The 18,166-nt window shown below is 41.7% G+C and overlaps 1 long non-coding RNA gene across 2 annotated transcripts in view; it reads left to right on the top strand.

The window, feature by feature from the left end:
• The window catches only part of LOC135973177 (uncharacterized), a 54,557-nt gene extending 36,901 nt beyond the window's left edge, over window positions 1–17,656 (top strand). For both annotated transcript variants that reach the window (XR_010589884.1, XR_010589882.1), the window contains 4 exons: window positions 10,299–10,391; window positions 10,859–10,907; window positions 11,046–11,079; window positions 11,235–17,656. This is a non-coding gene — a long non-coding RNA (uncharacterized LOC135973177). The remainder of the gene's footprint in view (window positions 1–10,298; window positions 10,392–10,858; window positions 10,908–11,045; window positions 11,080–11,234) is intronic.
• The last annotated feature ends 510 nt before the right edge of the window (window positions 17,657–18,166 follow it).

Below are 18,166 nucleotides of genomic sequence, written 5' to 3'. Positions count from 1 at the left end.
GAAGGAGGCCAGTGGGAGAGAGGGCTGGCCATCCACCAGTCAATAGATGGGGTAACAGGCCATAGTTCCATTTCCCCTCCCAAGAAGAAAACTCTGATACGAGGAGAAGTACTTAAGTTGACAGGGGTGGAGGGGAAGAGGAGGGAAATGATGTATTACAAAGTCCATAGGGAGGAAGGGGTAATGTGATGCTGGAGAGCTGCAGGGCCTATCTGGGACCTCTAGACATTTGGATTAGAGATAGCTCAGAGTCAAAGTCTGAATCCTGATCTGGACATCAGAGCCCACAAAATTCAGACATGTTCTGATCACATGTGTTCTTTCCTATAACCTCACTAAAGCAGCAAGTGAGAACACTAGTAAATTAAATGCCAGCCCTGTATTGAGCAGAAGGCTATCCCAGAGGTAAATATTATCGCCCCATTTTACAAGCAGAGAAACTGAGGCACAGGTTGACTTTCCTTTAGGACACTGGGGTCAAGTAGATTAGACATGGGCCTGAGAGCCAAGAGATCTAATCTACTCATTGGTATTTATACTGACTTACTGTATGACTGTGGGAAAGCCATGCTACCGCTCAGACTCAGCACCTCCATCTGCAAGATGGGAATGATTTTATGTACTGGCCTTATTAAAGTGTTGTGGAGTCTAACTGAAGTTTGATGAATGTTCTTACGGCAGAATATTGTTTAAACCAATCAGTGGTAATGACTCAGGAGTTCAAACTAGGTTTCCCATCCCTGTGCTCCTTCCTCAAAATAATGGAACTTCTGAAGGGCACTTCTTCCTCTGGATTTAGTTGCAATTTGAGAAGCACATCTACTGGCACATTTCACAGGACAGGAAACTTGCATGCAGCTGGTGAGGGCTTCCTGGGCTCTGTAAAAACTGAATAGATGCAGGGAAATAATATAGTCACACACTGTTTCTAACAACTTATGTGTTCAGCCAAAACACACTCCTTTACTCCACCTATGCCAAAAAATGAGTTAGAGGCACCAACGCCAATCCTTGCCAAGGAAAGCAGATTGAAATTAATATAGAGTTTCTAGGTGAAGCCATTTTGACATTGTGATGAGCCAAAAAGAGTTATGAGAGTCCAAAAATGAGGTGATCTCAATTCTTGAACACTCTTATCTCCCAAATGCCTTGTTGGTTTACTTCCATGTTTCCAGAGACATTCTACCTTGGCATAAATCAGGCAAGTAAGTTTCCAGCAAGAATGGTTTATTTTGGCTGAGCTACCAGAGGTATCAAGATTGGGCTCATCCTGGAAAGCTAGCTTGAACCTTAACTATGGCGAAACTAGAATCAGTGACCAGGAGCTCCCATTATGATCATGCCAAATTCTCAGCTGATTTTAGTAAGTCAATAGGGCTAAAGCAATTTGCACCAACTGAGAATATGATCCATCCAGTCTGACCTCCTGTATAAACACACACCAGAGATTTTGCCTGGTAATTCCTGCAATAAACCAGCAGTTTGTGGTTGAATTAGAGCATATCTTTTAGAAAGACTTCTAATCTTCACGTAATGACTTTGAAGTGAGTGAGGATTTACCACATCCCTACATAAATTGTTCCCAAAGATTACTTACTGTCTCCATTAAAAATAATAGTATTCCTATACGTTGGTAGAAGTAAACCTAATTATTTGGTTTGCACATATGACCTGCACCTGAAATGCCTCTGGAACCCTGTTGTGGAAAAAGGTATCTTTGATCCTTCTCCTGTTTGAGACTATCACTTTATGCACATTTGGTTTGCAAGCCCTCAGTCTTGTCTCTGGGCTAGATCATGGCACAGGTACATGCTCCCTATGTTCTCTCTGGGACAGCGCCTCCTAGAGGTTCAATTCCTCTCTGAACTTCCTGATATGCAAGCTACAAACTGAAACAATATCAGAACACAGAATTATTTGGTGTGAAAGTAGTTTTTCCTCAAGATAACAATGTAAATTGCATCCACTTGTTGCTTACCATGTAAAAGGAAAGCTGCTTTAATGGCATCAGCAAGGTGTGCACATGCCAGAACTGGATAATTATCATTTTATTACTGTAATCCTTCTGCTTCCTCACTTCATGCTGCCTTGTTAGTGTTACTCTTACTTGTTGCATCACATCTAAAGTTAGATCATGGATTCTTTGGGGCAAGGACCAGGTCTTTGTTCTCTAAAGCAGTAGTTCTCAACCAGGAGTACACATACCCCTGGAGGTATGCAGAGGTCTTCCAGGGGGTACATCAAATCATCTAGATATTTGCCTAGTTTTACAACAGGCTACATAAAAAGCACTAGCGAAGTCAGTAGAAACTAAAATTTCATCTAATGACTTGTTTATCCTGCTCTATATACTGTACACTGAAATATAAGTAAAATATTTATATTCCAATTGATTTATTTTATAATTATATGGTAAAAGTGAGAAAGTCAGCAATTTTTCAGTAATAGTGTGCTGTGACACTTCTGTATTTTTAATTCTGGTTTTGTAAGCAAGTAGTTTTTAAGTGAAACTTGACGGTACACAAGCCAAATAAGACTCCTGAAAGGGGTACAATAGTCTGGAAAGGTGCACGTATCACACTTTTGGTGAATATATAAATAAAATCATTCTAGCACAGGATTTGCAAAAGCACTCAGCATTGGCTTAATTCTGTTCCCACTGAAGTCAATGGGAATTTTAACATTTAACTCAATGTGAGCAGAGCTAGGCAAATGCAAAGTGCTTTGAAAAATCCCAAACGACACATGTAAGATCTAATAAGACCAGGTTAGTACATTTTTTTATCTAAGTCCTTTTCTTTGTTCAGAGTACTTTAATCAAAGACCCACTTTACATGCAGTGGGAAAAGTACTTTACAATCTAGTTTGTTCATCACTACTTTGCTCCCATGCTCCTGCAGTTGATCATTTCCAGGTAACAGAGCTTTTGCAAACCAACAGGGTTTTTAGAGTTCATTAAGCTGTTTGTAACTCATTGCTCATTCTCGTGTTGTTTTCTGGAGGTGCTGTGGTCTGATGGCATCAGCAAGGGGGATTTGGAGGCAGAAGGTCAAAGTTCGAAGAGAGGAGAGCAATTGAGTCACTCACTGTTCCACTGTGGATAAATACTTAATAGTCATTGGGCCTGAGAAAGAGTGAGAACGACTCTATAGGTCAGTGGTCAGGGCACCCACCTGAGAGGTAGGAGACCCAGGTCCAATCCTCTTGCTCCAGTCACTTTCATTATTTATCCACAGTGGAACAGCTTCAACAGGAGTGAATGAGGGAGCCTCAATATCAGAATATCTCATAGCTCAATGGTTACCGCACTCTCCTGAGAGGTGGGGAAACCCCATTCAAATCTTCTCCCCCAACCTCTGGCTATCCCAAAACCCAGGTGAGTGCTCTGACCACTAAACTAAAAGTTATAAGGTGGACACCACCACCGCTCCTCCTCTTCCAGCCATTTTGTGTGGAGCACCTACCTCATTCCCACAGGAACCTCCTAAGCACCTAAGCGGCCTGACTCCAGGTGATCGGCTCTCGTTTATAGATCACCAAGCAGAGATATGTACTTCCTTGCAGCCAGGACTTAGGTGCCTGTCTTTGAGAGAGGGGTGAAGCTTAGCACACACCCCTCTCATTGGCATCTCCCATTGGCTAGTTTAGATGGCTCTCTGCCTAGCATGCGGGGGTTTTTGGATCTCATTCTAAAGATGCATATCTTTCCCCATTAATTGTACAGAAAGCCTAGGGACCTAACTCAGGCTTTGTGGGTTGCAGTATTGTTCCTGTGATATTCTAAGTATCAGAGGGGTAGCTGTGTTAGTCTGTATCCACAAAAGCAATAAGGAGTCCAGTGGCACCTTAAAGACTAACAGATTTATTCAGGCATAAGCTTTTGTGCGTAAAAAACCCACTACTTCCATGCATCTGAAGAAGTGGGTTTTTTACCCATGAAAGCTTATGCCCAAATAAATCTGTTAGTCTTTAAGGTGCCATCAGATTCCTTGCTGTTTTTGTGACATTCTAGGTGCCATGACGCTCAGCATTGCAATACGTAAGTACCTTATGGATCCCACCCTTAGTAGAACTTAATTGGACTTCTAATTGCCTAAGAATACAAATAACTCACTACCAAACAATGAATGGTGATGAGATCGCTAACTAGGTTATTAGCAAGGTTTCCTGACTTAATCCTTCATTTACAAACTAGTGTGGTTGCCCATTGTGAGCTTTCTCTTCCAATCTTGGGCCAACAACTAATCCTACTTCCTGAAACATTCAGTGGGGATTAGGGTGGTGGGGAAGGCTTCAAAATTTCCCTCAGATTGGACAGAACTGGACTGTTACACAACTACTCCCCCATAGTTTAAGAGACAACCAGTAACAAAGCAGGCTTTCAGGGAGTTCATTAAAAGTATATACATAATTAGATAAGATCATTATTACTCTTGTTTCTCAGTCTTGAATAGAAACTAGATTATCTCAGCTAATCCCCACTTTGATCTGCAATACATCTACACTGAGTGCAGTTCCAAGGCAGAATGCTTCTTAAGTATCAGGATGTTACATATGGAAAAAAAGGATAGTACTATTCCTAACTGTGCTACTGTCCAGTGAAGGTCTACAGTCTGGACTCCTAAAAGCAAAGTTAACTTGTATCTATGGAGCTGAATGAATATAGAGCAGGATAAAGAAACACCCTGCTTGGAACTCTAGGATGTTCCCGTGTAACTGCCATTAACACTAATAGGTGTTGTGTGTAACAGATCCACATGTAATACAGATGAGAATGTATCCGTAATCCCTACAATTTCAAAGCACTGAAGAGTTTTAGTTGCATGACTTCCATTAAAGTCAGTGAGATTCATGCAGCCAGACCCCTGCTAGCCCTTTGAAAGCTTCCCCTATTTCTCTTAAAGGCATTATAACAAATTGTTTAAGTACTGGTCTGTGTGAAGATCAGGGTGGATTATAGTTAATCTAAAAAAAAGGTGTTTATTTCTCCTTAATTATAAACACCTCTCACGCTCTGCTGCCCAGAGAGTTGGATTGCTGCTTTATATCTTGTTATGACCAGGTTGTGACTAGTACTTGTGGTTTCATAGAGAGTAGGGAACACTCAAGAAATTGCTCCTCTTGAGGAACAGCCATGGGTAGTGCAGGGACTGCTTTCTGGTGCACAGCATTCCAAAGGAGCCATGAGGAAGCAGGGCCATGGTTCATTCCCTTAGCATATAGGGTGATCAGACAGCAAATGTGAAAAATTGGGACGGGGGTAGGGGGTAATAGGAGCCTATATAAAAAAAAACCCAAAATCGGGATTGTCACTATAAAATCGGAACATCTGGTCACCCTATTTGCATACCAGCATGCAAAAAAGGCTAGTAACAACAGGGGAGCCGGCTGCATAGTCTTGCTGTGCCCTGGGTTACTCAGGGGAAATTGTAAACAAATGCAGGCCAATAGCTAACTGCCATTATTTGGCCCTTAGAGTTGCTTGCTGTTAATTTTTCTTCTTTCCCGTTTTATGATGTGAAGTTAAATCTAGACATGTTCTATTGCAGAAAAAATGTGCAAGTACAAATGAACATCGCAGTATTATTTGTTGTCTGTTCTTGAATTTTGGCTTCTGTTTTATTTCTTTCCAAAGCTGGAGAGTCATGCACTGAAGATGGTGTGAACCATCTTAACAACCATCACCTTCAGGCATTTTTTCCTCTGTTTTACCCGTCATTTTTAGGGTTATTTTTCATAACAGCGCTTAACTATGGATCCTTTTGGTGATATTTTGGAAATAAAATAAATTCAAAAATGCACAAGATATAAAGTTTCATAATAATAAAAATATACTGGTAGATATTAATCAGAGGACTCTGGTATTGTTGTGTATTGCCCTACTGGTATAGATCCTCAATTGCCTTGCCTTGTACTGATTTAATCTTTAATCCTATAAAATCCTTGTGTAACACATAATTATTTTACCTGTCACTCAACAGTCCAGAGTTGAGGCTTATGATTTCTAGTACACACTATATTGTGCCTTGTAAACTCCATTTGATTCCAACTGATTTGAAAACACTGGGCCAGATTCTCAGCTGTTATAAATCAGGATAGTTCTATTGATGTCAGTGGAGGCATGTCGGTTTACCCATCTGTCTCTCTGTTCCTTATTATGCCTTTAGATAAATAGTGAAAAACCATTGGGCTTTGGGACTGATACTGTGAAGTGCCAAGCCCTCTCAAGAGCTCTTTTTATACAAATTGATGGCACTTAGCAACTCTAGAGGAGGAGGAAGATTGGACATTAAAGTACTGTACATCTTTGTTAAGTAAGGACACAGTCTATGGTGCATTTAAGTGTGTATCGGGGGGAGGGTGGGAGAGGTAAGGGGGGAATTTCAGCCTGCTGTGAAAGCACAGAGGAAGCAGGTCACCCAGAGTCTGCCGCAAAAAAAAAAAAAAAAAAAGGAGCAACCCTGCAGGTTTTCCATGACCTACATAAGGAAAGGGCATAATCGGAAGTGGCGAAGAGATGCTGAGATATCATGTGACCTTTGCTGCCCACTTAAAAAAAAAACTAATAAAAAGCTGAATGAAAAACAAGAAGCTACAAGAATTAGATTCAAAGTGGAGAAACTACAATGGTCTACTATATACAAAAAACCTATTTTAATGCAAGACCAATTTGAATTCTCCTTCTTTGTTTCTATACATTACAGCATTTTATTATTCATAAAATATATACGCAACAATACAAGATGTTACGCGCATGTGCTTGGGCTTCTGTTTCCTGTATATACACCTTACATGGGCACCTATGACTTGACAACTGTCATTATACTGCACATATTCCAGGTTTCAGAGTAACAGCCGTGTTAGTCTGTATCCGCAAAAAGAAGAACAGGAGTACTTGTGGCACATATATATATATGCATCCGAAGAAGTGGGCTGTAGTCCACGAAAGCTTATGCTCTAATAAATTTGTTAGTCTCTAAGGTGCCACAAGTACTCCTGTTCTTCTTCATACTGCACATAATTATTCCAAAGAACTTCATAGGAGCACCAAGGATAAGACTTAGATCTCTGACTGCAAAAGCACAGTGGCTACAGAGCTATGTTTAAAGTGCTCCTTACTGTATCTTCACAGAACTCTACTGGCAGTAGCTGCTGGCTCTGGTCAACCAGAGGAAACTAGGGCCCTGATCCTGCAAGTTGTTTTGCATGGACAGATTCTTGAGTGCCACTCAAATCCATAGGGCTCAGCATGGGCAAAGGAGCCCACTCTCATGGACCAGCTTGTAGGATCAGGGCCTAAAAATGGTTCTTGGCTCAACATTCCCCAACAGGATCTTGCATTTTCTGATCTAACTATCCACTTCTTGTTTTGTTTGTGGCTATTGAAGTCCTGCATGCTCTTTAGGTTCCTTGTTCTCAAGAATGGGGTTCAAGTAGTACTTAAATTTTTAAAGGCTAAAAAGCCAAAACCCATACTTTCACCCCATGGTCTTAGAGAGCACTGCTACTGATAGTAATGGGAAAGTCTCCTTTAGCTCTAAAGGTTTCTCTGCTTTCTGATGGAAAGACTAATTTCTTGCAAGAAATTGGTTTCTCTCCAATAAGAATCCTTTATTGTTTGATATTTATTCATCCGCTCATACGTGTTTTACACTGCACTAGACACTGTGGCATACCATTTCGTAAATAGTGTAATGAATTGATGTTTATAGTATTGCCAACCCAAGTGTTCAGAAACCATGAGTTGTATTAACATAGCACCTAGGAGCGCTACAGTTCAGACATATTCCAGAAGAGTAAAGCGGAATTTTTCAAGGCCTACTGAGACCCCTGCAAGAACTAAATGAGGGACTATTGAGTCAGTGAGAATGGCATTGGGGGAAAGCAAGATGCCCACTGGGGGTTTGTCTAGAAACAAAAAAGGTGGGGGTTTTAATCAAGTTAGATAATTCAAGTTAGCCAACATGATTTGAAAAATCCATTTATGCCTAGGCTTTATCTAGGATAGGAATTAAAGGGTTATATTAACAAACATTAACTAACATTTTAAAAATCTAGCATAGACAAGGAACACTGCCTTTAGCGTGTACTAAACTGCTCAAATAAGGCCTAAAGAACTCAGAATTAAAAATAAGTAAATGACTTGCCAGCAGAGTTAAGATGGAAGTAGTCAACAATATTTCTTCCTTATTACAAGAAGATGCGGGTGCCATCCTGGAACCAATAGATATAATCAATTTAAGTGATTCTATCATGCTTTCATATAAATCAGACAACCAATTTGACTCTAATAAATTTGATCATTTTGTTGAAGCCTACCTTTTAATACCCTAACTTCAGAACAAGTGCCGTGAAAGCTTTCTCCATAACCACCACAAGAGATCAAACAGGCTATACAATATTAGAATTCTGGCAAGGCCCGTGGGATGGATGGTTTTCTGGCAGATTTCTACAAAACATTTTGTAATCAGCTATCGCCTACTCTTTCAAAGGTCTTCACTGAAACATTCTGAAAAGGAAATATGTCTCATGCCATAAGAACTGCTGTAATTACTTTAATATTAAAGAAGAACAAAGATGATTGCAACTGTGGCAACTTCTGCCCCATATCTCTATTAAACACAGATTGCAAAATAATTGCAACATTTTTAGCAACATGACTGAACACCATCCTCCCATCAATTATTCATGCAGATCAGTTTGGTTTCATTAAAGGAAAATTGGCTGCTGGTAATATGATAAAAAAAAATCACTCACTTGATCCAGCAAGCTCAGATATCAGATGTTCCCTCCATAGCATTATCTCTAGATGCAGTGAAAGTCTTTGATAGGGTTGAATGGCTTTATCTAATGGCTGTCCTAAAAAAATTGAATTTGGATCAATATTCCTGAATCGGATTAGTGTATTATTTAACTCTCTCCTCACTTCAGTATCAACTAACGGATTTATTTCTCCAACATTTCAACTAGAAAGAGGGACATAATAGGGCTGTCCTCTCTTGCCCCGCCCGTTCTAATCTCACTCTAGAACTACTAGCAATGTAAATCCGTCAGTACTCTGCCATTGAAGGTGTGACTATAATGCGGAAAGAATACAAATCAGTTTATATCCAGATGACATTTTTGTACTATTGAAGAATTCATCCTCATAAGTCCCGTCATTATTGAATGTAGTTGATATTTTGGGAAAGCTCTCTGGTTTTCACATTAACTGGAATAAATAACAAGCAATGAATATAGCCAAAAGACCAGATCATTCTCAGTTTCAGTATTTTTCATTTCAAATATGCAAGGAAATAACTTATCTAGATGTTAAAATTTGTCCTAATCTTCCCAAAATTATTTTTCTACATATGGACTATATATTAAAAGAAATTTCCAAGACTATAGAGAGATGGGCTCATCCCTCTATCCTTACTGGGGAGAATAGAAATAGCCAAAATGACTATCTACCAAAGATTGACTTATATCATTAGCCAACTGCCTTCCAAGGTGTTTCCCTCGCTCTTTGCATGAATAAATAAATTATCATGCAATTTATATAGGATAAAAAACAGCCTCACTTGTCACACAAGACCATTAAAAAATCCTGGGCAACTGGAGTTGCCAGATTTGTATCTATATTATCTAGCATTCCAAATGCGTCCTATTGTAAGGTGATTCCCCTCCCATGGCACTGTATACACACCAGCCTGGTTTGAGATTGAAAAAAGTTTAGCTATGCCAGTTGGTTCCCTCTTTTCTTTTATATACCTTAAGAGGCTACTCACGCCCTTAAGGAAAAGCCAAGTCTTTGTATCTACATGTGGCATCCTGAAACATATTAAAGTGATTACAGCATGTGATCTTACTAGTTCTCTTCCATCACTGTGGGATAACCCATGCCCTAGGATCAAGGCCAACTCCACCCTTAAGACAATTTGGAAAGGAAAATGATTAACAACAATTAAAGATATAATACTAGATGATAAACATGTAATCAAAGGGGGCCAGTTTAACAAATATTAGCTACCACTGTCTCACCGTTCCTTCTTTCAGTGGCTATTCTCAAGGATTCATGCAAGGATAGAGGACAATTGGTCTGTTTCAACTCTCTCATCTCTAGAAGAACATGTTAAGAAATATGGAAACAAAGGTGACTTTGTAGGGATTGTTTATAGGTGGCTTAATGCTTTGCATTACCTTCTCAATCTAAGTCTCAAAGAAAAATGGGAAACAGAACTATCAACAGAAACCTCGGAGGCTATCTGGTTAAGGTGAAATATACTTCAAATTCTTTATCCTTGCGATTCTTCCAGAACAAGATATTAAACAGGTACTACTGGACTCCAGAACATTTGTTTAAGACTAGAGTGGCAACTGCCCCCCGAGGAAGCCAAAGCCAGGTCGGGGTAAGAGCCACTCAAGCAGCTGTGGGGAGCCGCGGACCCTCCATCTGCCCTGGGTGGGGATCCAGGGGGGCAGGGACATGGGCTGGGGGTTGCTCTCGGGTCCCCCCCAACCTCAGCAGGTGGAGTGGCCCGGGCTCCCCAGCCCAGCTCCAGCTTCCAGCCTGGCCAGGTGATGGGGCCTCACTGGGAAGAGGAGGGTCAGGGATGGGGCCACGGAGGGGATGGAGCCTCATGGCCTCCGCACTTTTAGAAAGAATCCATCATAAGTATGGAGAGCCCATTATAAGTATCTACATGGGGAACAAATATTCAATAAATTAATCAAGTAACCCCTTAACCTTCTCTTTGTTAAACTGAACAGATTGAGCTCCTTGAGTCTATCACTATAAACAGGCATGTTTTCTAACTCTCTAATAATTCTTGTATTTCTTCTCTGAACCCTCTCCTTCTTGAATTGTGGACACCAGAACTAGACACAGTACTCAAGCAGCGGTCACACCAGTGCTAAATACAGAGGTAAAATAACCTCTCTACTCCTACTTAAGATTCCCCTGTTTATGCATCCCAGACTTGTATTAGCTCTTTTGGCCACAGCATCACTTTGGGAACTCATGATCATTGAATCATCCACTATGATCCTCAAATTTTTTTCAGGGTGACTGATTCCCAAGATAGAGTCCCCCATCCTGTAAGTATAGCCTACATTCTTTGTTCCTAGATGTAAACATTTACATGTAGCTGTATTAAAATGTTTATTGTTTGCTTGCTCCCAGTTTACCAAATGATCCAGATCACGCTGAATCAGTGAATTTTCCTCTTCATTATTTATCATTGTTCCCACAGCCCCCATTGGCCTGGGACGGCGAACCGCGTCCAGTGGGAGCCACAATCGGCCAAACCTGCAGACGCAGCAGGTAAACAAACAGGCCTGGCCCACCAGGGGGCTTACCCTGGCGAGCCGCGTGCCAAAGGTTGCCGATCCCTGTACTAGTGGAATGGCATGAGTATTGTAACCCCTTTAGGGTTTTGAGAGCATGGCCCCTTTAAATCTTTGTCCTGAAGGGGAAGTGCTGATTGTTCCTGAAGAAGGAAGTGCTGTTGGGGGAACTGAGGGGGAGCAGAGAGAGAGGGAAAAGAGACAGGATGTGTGTGTCCGGAGTTCTAGACAGAAGGCCTGCAGCAAACAGGCCCTCACAGAGTGAAGCAGCTGAGAACCTGCCAGAAGCCTGGGAGGGACATAGTGGCTGACCGGGGCCCCAAGACAGGAGTCAGGAGGAGCACTCTGCCAGGGAGGCAAGTATCAGAAGGGAGGAACCGCCAGGGAGGAATCACCCGAAAAGGACAAACCAGAGCTGGACCCTGTATCACTGCTGCCCAGAGCTGTCTGGGGCCATGAGTACTGAGACTTGTGACTTTGCATTGGGAATAAGGAGGGAGGCTGTTAACTAGTTAAGTGAGGAAGCTGTTGTTCTGTGTGGCTTTGCAGAGAGTGTCAGAAGAGGGCACCCGAGGGGTTTACTGGGGAAAGTTTACTAGCACCAAAGACAACCAGGAGCACCCAAAACTAACCACTGGACTGGAACTTTGCCCAGGATTCCTGATCTCTGTGTGAAGACACATTGCTCGATGTCTGCCCTTTCAGACTGTGGTACCACTGGGCCTGTGGGGCCTTGAGTTGAATGGAACCCTGTTTTACCACTCCCCCTGTATTTCCCCCTGTTGTTTTTCTCCTTTCATCCCTCTGTAAACAAACATTTCCCTTTCCCATCTTCATTGTACTCTTCCAAGGTGTATGCGTTCACTCTGGGGGGTTGGAACAGGTGCCCCTGAGGTGGAAGGGACTTTCACTGCTCCATTCCTGCACATGCCTTTTCTTGGCCAGAGCTGCCTGCAGAGCAGACTCCATCTTGGCCATGAGGGCACTGAAGTTATAGTGGTATAACCATACGACTATAGGACTATAACAAGGTTTAAAAGAGAACTAGATAAATTCATGGAGGTTAAGTCCATTAAAGGCTATTAGCCAGGATGGGTAAGGAATAGTGTCCCTAGCCTCTGTTGTTAGAGGGTGAAGATGGATGGCAGGAGAGAGATCACTTGATCGTTACCCTGTTAGGTTCACTCCCTCTGGGGCACCTGGCATTGTCCACTGTCGGTAGACAGGATACTGGGCTTTGGTCTGACCCAGTATGGCCGTTCTTATGTTCTTATGATGAGACTATATCATTTCTGTTTTCCCCCCAAACAGAACAGAAATATTTACTGAACACGTCTGTCTTTTCTGCAATATTACTAATAATTCTACTAGTTCCATCTAGCAATGGCCCAATACCATTGTCAGGTATTGGTCTTGTTCCTAATATATTTTAAAAACCTCCTTCTTATTGTCCTTAACTCTGATGGCCATAGATTTCTCCTTGTATCCCTTTGATTCCCTTATCAGTTTTCTATAATTCTAAGCTTCTGATTTATATTCATTACTGTCAACTTCTCCTTTCTTATATATTATTTTTTACGGCTGCCTTCACTTCCCCTCTAAACCAAGTCATTTTATTAACCAGCAGAGCCTTGGTAATCAATTGTGAGATGGCTAGAGACAATAGCTAGGTTGACAGAAGCATTCTTCCATCAACCTAGTTGCAGCTATACTGGAGGTTAGGTTGGCATAGCTACAGCACTCAGGGGTGTGGATTTTTCACAACCCTGAGAGCTGTAGCTATGGTGATCTAAATTGTAGGTATAGATCAGGCCTGAGACTAACTAAACTGATTGCCTATAACAACAAATTAGCTGGGAAATAAAGATCACAATTGAAGTGATAGTCTCAATTAGCCAGTCTTAGCAGATAGATTATGTGGGCACAAAAATTTTTTCTGACCTCTGGGAAGATAAAGTACAGTACTTCCAAATATGAGTGGCCCTCATTTGGACGTATGAAAAAATATCTAATTATCTTTGGATCACTATAACCAATAGCTACATTTTTTGTGTTATCCAGATGACTAAATCATAAATGCATGCTAAATCCCAATTTAGTCTTGGCTTGGTCTTCTCTGTACATGCTGTATGTGTCATGATTAGCTACTGTTGATGATTTAATATCAATATGACAAATGAATCATCCACTGAATCACTTCAGAGTTTGTCTCTGAACTGTTTTAAGAATCATTACAGTGCTGTTACTCTGCATGTCAGTTCCCAGTAAACTGAAATTTCTAAACTATAATCTGTTAAAATGTGTTCCAAATGCCACTGCATATGTACTCTATGCTAATTCAATATTCCAATATCCTTTACTTCCCTTGTTTTCTCCATCCTCTATGATTTGATCTGTACTTATGTTTCCTGTATAAATTAAGATTGAAAATTCCTCAGGGCAGGGGCCTCATCTGTATATAGCATTATCTGTAAATCATTATCCATACCTGTGATGCTAAATGTATAATAAATGAAAATAGGTGTTACAGTAATAGTTTTTGGTAACAAAACTGAAAGGTGAAACAACAATAGTATCCCATCCAAATTGTAACAACTCTCTATGGTCTCCTGACGGTACTTCTGCTTGCACTGGGAACTATAACAGCTAAAATTAGGATTAGTCTCTTCCTATTAGTACAACCTTAAAAGGGATTGGTCCATTAATTAAAAAACCCAAAGGCCCTGGTTGTGTTATACTACAAACCATGTTGTCACAATCAGCCCTGAATCTTGAGTATGTCTTCATTCACCAAGTTTTACCAAAAGTTTTGCCGAAAGTCAAATGAACGTTTGCACAGTACATCTAGCATGTGTAAGAAGGGAGCCATCGTGAATCACAACTCATTGGGGCCTTGCTTGGCTCTATGGACATCCTGCCATCAGCTCCCTCAGAGTCTACTTGAACCCAGAGCCTTTAAACAATATTCCCTTCTCCTGGGGTCCAATTTATGTAGTTCAAATCAGCTTACCCCCAGAAAGCTCCCTTTTAGGTTCTAGGGGCTTCCCAGACCTCTTTTTTGGGGCAGAGGGGATTTCATGTGAGGCTTCTCCCTCCTTGGCACAGGTGACCCACAGCTCGTCTGCTGGAGCTGCGTTATCGTGTAATAAAACTCGTGCTCCCCAGATAAGGAGTCCACGTCTATCCTCCTGGAGCTGGGTTATGCTTCAAGCTAGCTGTTGCCCTCGGACAGCTTCTCCCTGGGTTATGCTTCAAGCCCTCAGACAGCTTCAGTCCTGTTACCTGTCATGTTGGAGAGGTTAACAGGTGACAGTTGTGCAGCTGCTGTGGCTGTCATCTCTGAGAGCTCCTTTCTAGGAGCACCTCACATCACAAAATAGAGGTCAGAACTCAAAAGGTTCACACTCTGCCACCTCCTGTGACTCTAGGCTTTTTGTCAATCTCAATTCTCCTTCAGACTCGAGGGCTCTCAGGGGTCCCCCCAAAGTCTCCTACTAGAGTTCAAAAGCACAAATGAAGTAATAACACAAAGTCTACCTTCCTTGGTCTTAATGAAAGTCTCATGTGCCTCCTAAGCTTTCTCCCTGCCCTTGTATGGAACAGTGGCCACAGGGCCATTCCCCTGGGCCTTCCTCTTGCTCCTGAGTTTCCTCCTCTCACTACTGGAGCCTCCTGGCTTCTGGCCTGTCTCCTTCTTTCCTGAGAGCACCCACAGAGCTTCCTGTTCTCTTCAGTCTCTCTCCCCCTCAGGCATTGAGAGTCCCTCCTCTGTTCTCTCGGCACCTTTTCTAACGGACTCTCACCAAGTCTGACTCACCCGGCCTCAGATACTCTAGGAGCTAGGGGCCTTCTCTTAAGCCAAGTGTCAGCTGACCAGTGACAGGTACACTGGTCACTTCCCTGTTAGAGGGTCCATGCCATCGTGTGAGAGTGTGATAAACATAGCACCAGAGCTGGTTGAAAATGTTCTGCTGCAAAAGTTTTCTGTTAAAGACGTAATCTCACCAAAAATCAAGACATGTCACAGGAATGTGTCTATTTCAATAAAATTTGATGGGAAAAATCTAAACAAAATATTTCAACATTGTCAAAATTAAATGCTTTTACTTTCTTTTGATTCATTTTGTTCTGACTTATATAAAATCAGTTTTAATAGACGTTATAGTTATTACGCAATAGATAAATATGAAATGAATCAAGAGATAAAATAAAAACAAACATTACAACATTGTCAAAACGGAACAAATCCAAGGTCCCAAATTGAAATTTTTCAGACTTTTATCTTTTCTTTCCCCTGAGGAACAAAAAAAATTGAGATATCAACATTTCTCACAAAACAGATATTCCAGTTTCCAACCAGTTCTACTTAACACTGTGTTGATAAAACAAAGTATCGTAGGGGAATTGATTTTATTTTATTCGGTACATATGGGAAACATGGCCCAGAGCCAAATACCATCTATGGAGTACACACTGTGGCCCAGAAATTCACGGTTCAACCAGTGAAAGTTACTGTTTTCAGGATGCTTTTCTCCATATTGATCTAACTCAACGGTCAATCAGATCAAAAAGGAGTATTGCATGTTGGGACTGCAGTTTTCATGGGTTATATCTCCTTACATAGGATTAGAACAGGGATCGGCAACCTTTGGCTTTCCACAGGTTCGGCTGATCGCGACTCCCACTGGCCACGGTTCGCCATCCCAGGCCAGTGGGGGCGGCGGGAAGTGTCGCGGGCCGAGGGATGTGCTGGCCGCCGCTTCCTGCCGCCCCCATTGGCCTGGAGCAGCGAACCGCAGCCAGTGGGAGCTGCGATCAGCCAACCTGCGGATGCGGCAGGTAAACAAACTGGCTCGGCCCACCAGGGGGCTTACCCTGGCAGGCCGCGGGCCAAAGGTTGCTGATCCCTGGGTTAGAACATCTACAATGTTACATCACTTGGCAGTCTGAGGAAGCCACATGGCCCACAGCTGGACACATTTTGGTGGCTCCTAATGTACAGTATTTTTTAGTTCTGACATTAACTATGAAGCATGTCTCTTCAGGTGGCCAATCACCCCAACCTCAGTGAGGAGCAATAAAGCGAACTCACCAGCTGATAATGCTCTTTATCCCATCAGTAAATCTCTCAGTTCTAAACTGCTATTTCTGAAAGCGTTGCACTGCACGTGTAAGTGGGTTTCACTGTTCCTTCCATCACTCTAAACAATTATAATAATAATGGTTAACATTTATAGAGCTCTTTATAGCTTCACAATGCTTCGCTAATATTAATCACATCACAATGGCTGGGCTGCTTCTCGTTCCCATTCTTTACAAAGCCATGAATAATCTGATAATTATTTCTTTAGCTCATATAAACAACGTTCACACTTTTAGAAACATTTTCTGTTTCACCTAAGCTATAAAAATGTGATATTACCCACAAGCAACTATGAAGTTTATTAACCTCATCCTTATCTGAAGTCTACAATTACATTTATATTCACGCTGGGGGTGGGGAAACAGAAGTAAGCTTTACTGCAAGCCCTCTCTTCCCCTAAATATTGTACTTTCGAAGCAAATGTAGTCATCCTTACTTAATGATGGGTGTCTGCTAAGAAATACGCTGTTCGTGACTGATGAGATGTGAACTAATTTGTCTGAAAACACGGTTTTAATTATTAAAAGGTGTCCTGCTTTTATTATTTGCATTGTTAAATATCGGTTGTGTGTTTGGCATCATACATAGAAGACAGATTCCCTGGCTTAAGGAGTTTACAGGTATGTCTACCCTGCAATTAGACACCCGCAGCTGGTCCATGCCAGCTGACTCAGGCCTTCTCCCTCCTCCCACCCCCCGCAGGGTCTCAGAGCTTGGGCTCCAGCCCGAGCCTGACCAGCTACACCACAATTAAACAGTGCCTTAGACCTAATCAGCTGTGGTTGATTGGGCCAGCTGTGGTTTTTTAATGGTAATGTAGACATACTATCTACGAAGATATAGATAATGATTCCTTATCTCCATTAGACACATCAGCGGTGATCCTATTCTTTGCAGGGACCAATCTCCAACTTTGTCTCCAGGGCTAAATATCTTTCCTCTGTTGGGTACCAATATTAGGAGAGATGGACTTGAGGCTAAGACATAGGCATGATAGTTTATTTTTAATAATAAATTAATGGAGATATCCTATCTCCTAAAACTGGAAAGGACCTTGAAAGGTCATTGAGTCCAGCCCCCTGCCTTCACTAGCAGGACCAAGTACTGATTTTGCCCCAGATCCCTAAGTGGCCCCCTCAAGGATTGAACTCACAACCCTAGGTTTAGCAGGTCAATGCTCAAACCACTGAGTTATCCCTTCATTTCTAGCAGTGTAACAGACTTCTCAGACAAGTGATATCATCTCTCAGTGCCCCATCTACAGTGGGATACCCCTACTGAACTACCTCCTAAGGTGTGTAATGGTTAATTAGTGTTTGCCAAATGCTTTGAGATTTTCAGGTAGACATGAGAAAAGAAAGGATTCATACCATTCACCTTCATCTGGTTTCTATTTTAGGATCTAAGTACTTTCAACTTTCATGATAGCTCATCAACATGCTAAAAACTCTCACCATCAGCCCCCAACCTGATCTAAGAGAGACCCACCCACTGTCACACAGCAATGCAAAGTTGTGTTACTATAGTATACAACAGAACCAGTTGTCCCTGGCCTTACCAATGATCCCAAGACACAGACCCTTCTACTCCATTACTTTGTTAATACTGTCCCATGAATGTGCATGGTGCTTGATAAGAGGAGTCACTGCTCCAAGAGATCTTACAATATGAATTAGACATGGCACATGGGATGAC

The sequence above is a fragment of the Chrysemys picta genome, chromosome 1, assembly GCF_011386835.1.
Source record: "Chrysemys picta bellii isolate R12L10 chromosome 1, ASM1138683v2, whole genome shotgun sequence".
Classification (NCBI taxonomy): Eukaryota; Metazoa; Chordata; order Testudines; family Emydidae; genus Chrysemys; species Chrysemys picta.
Note: the sequence above shows the minus strand (reverse complement) of the source record. Positions and strands in the feature narration are given on the sequence as shown.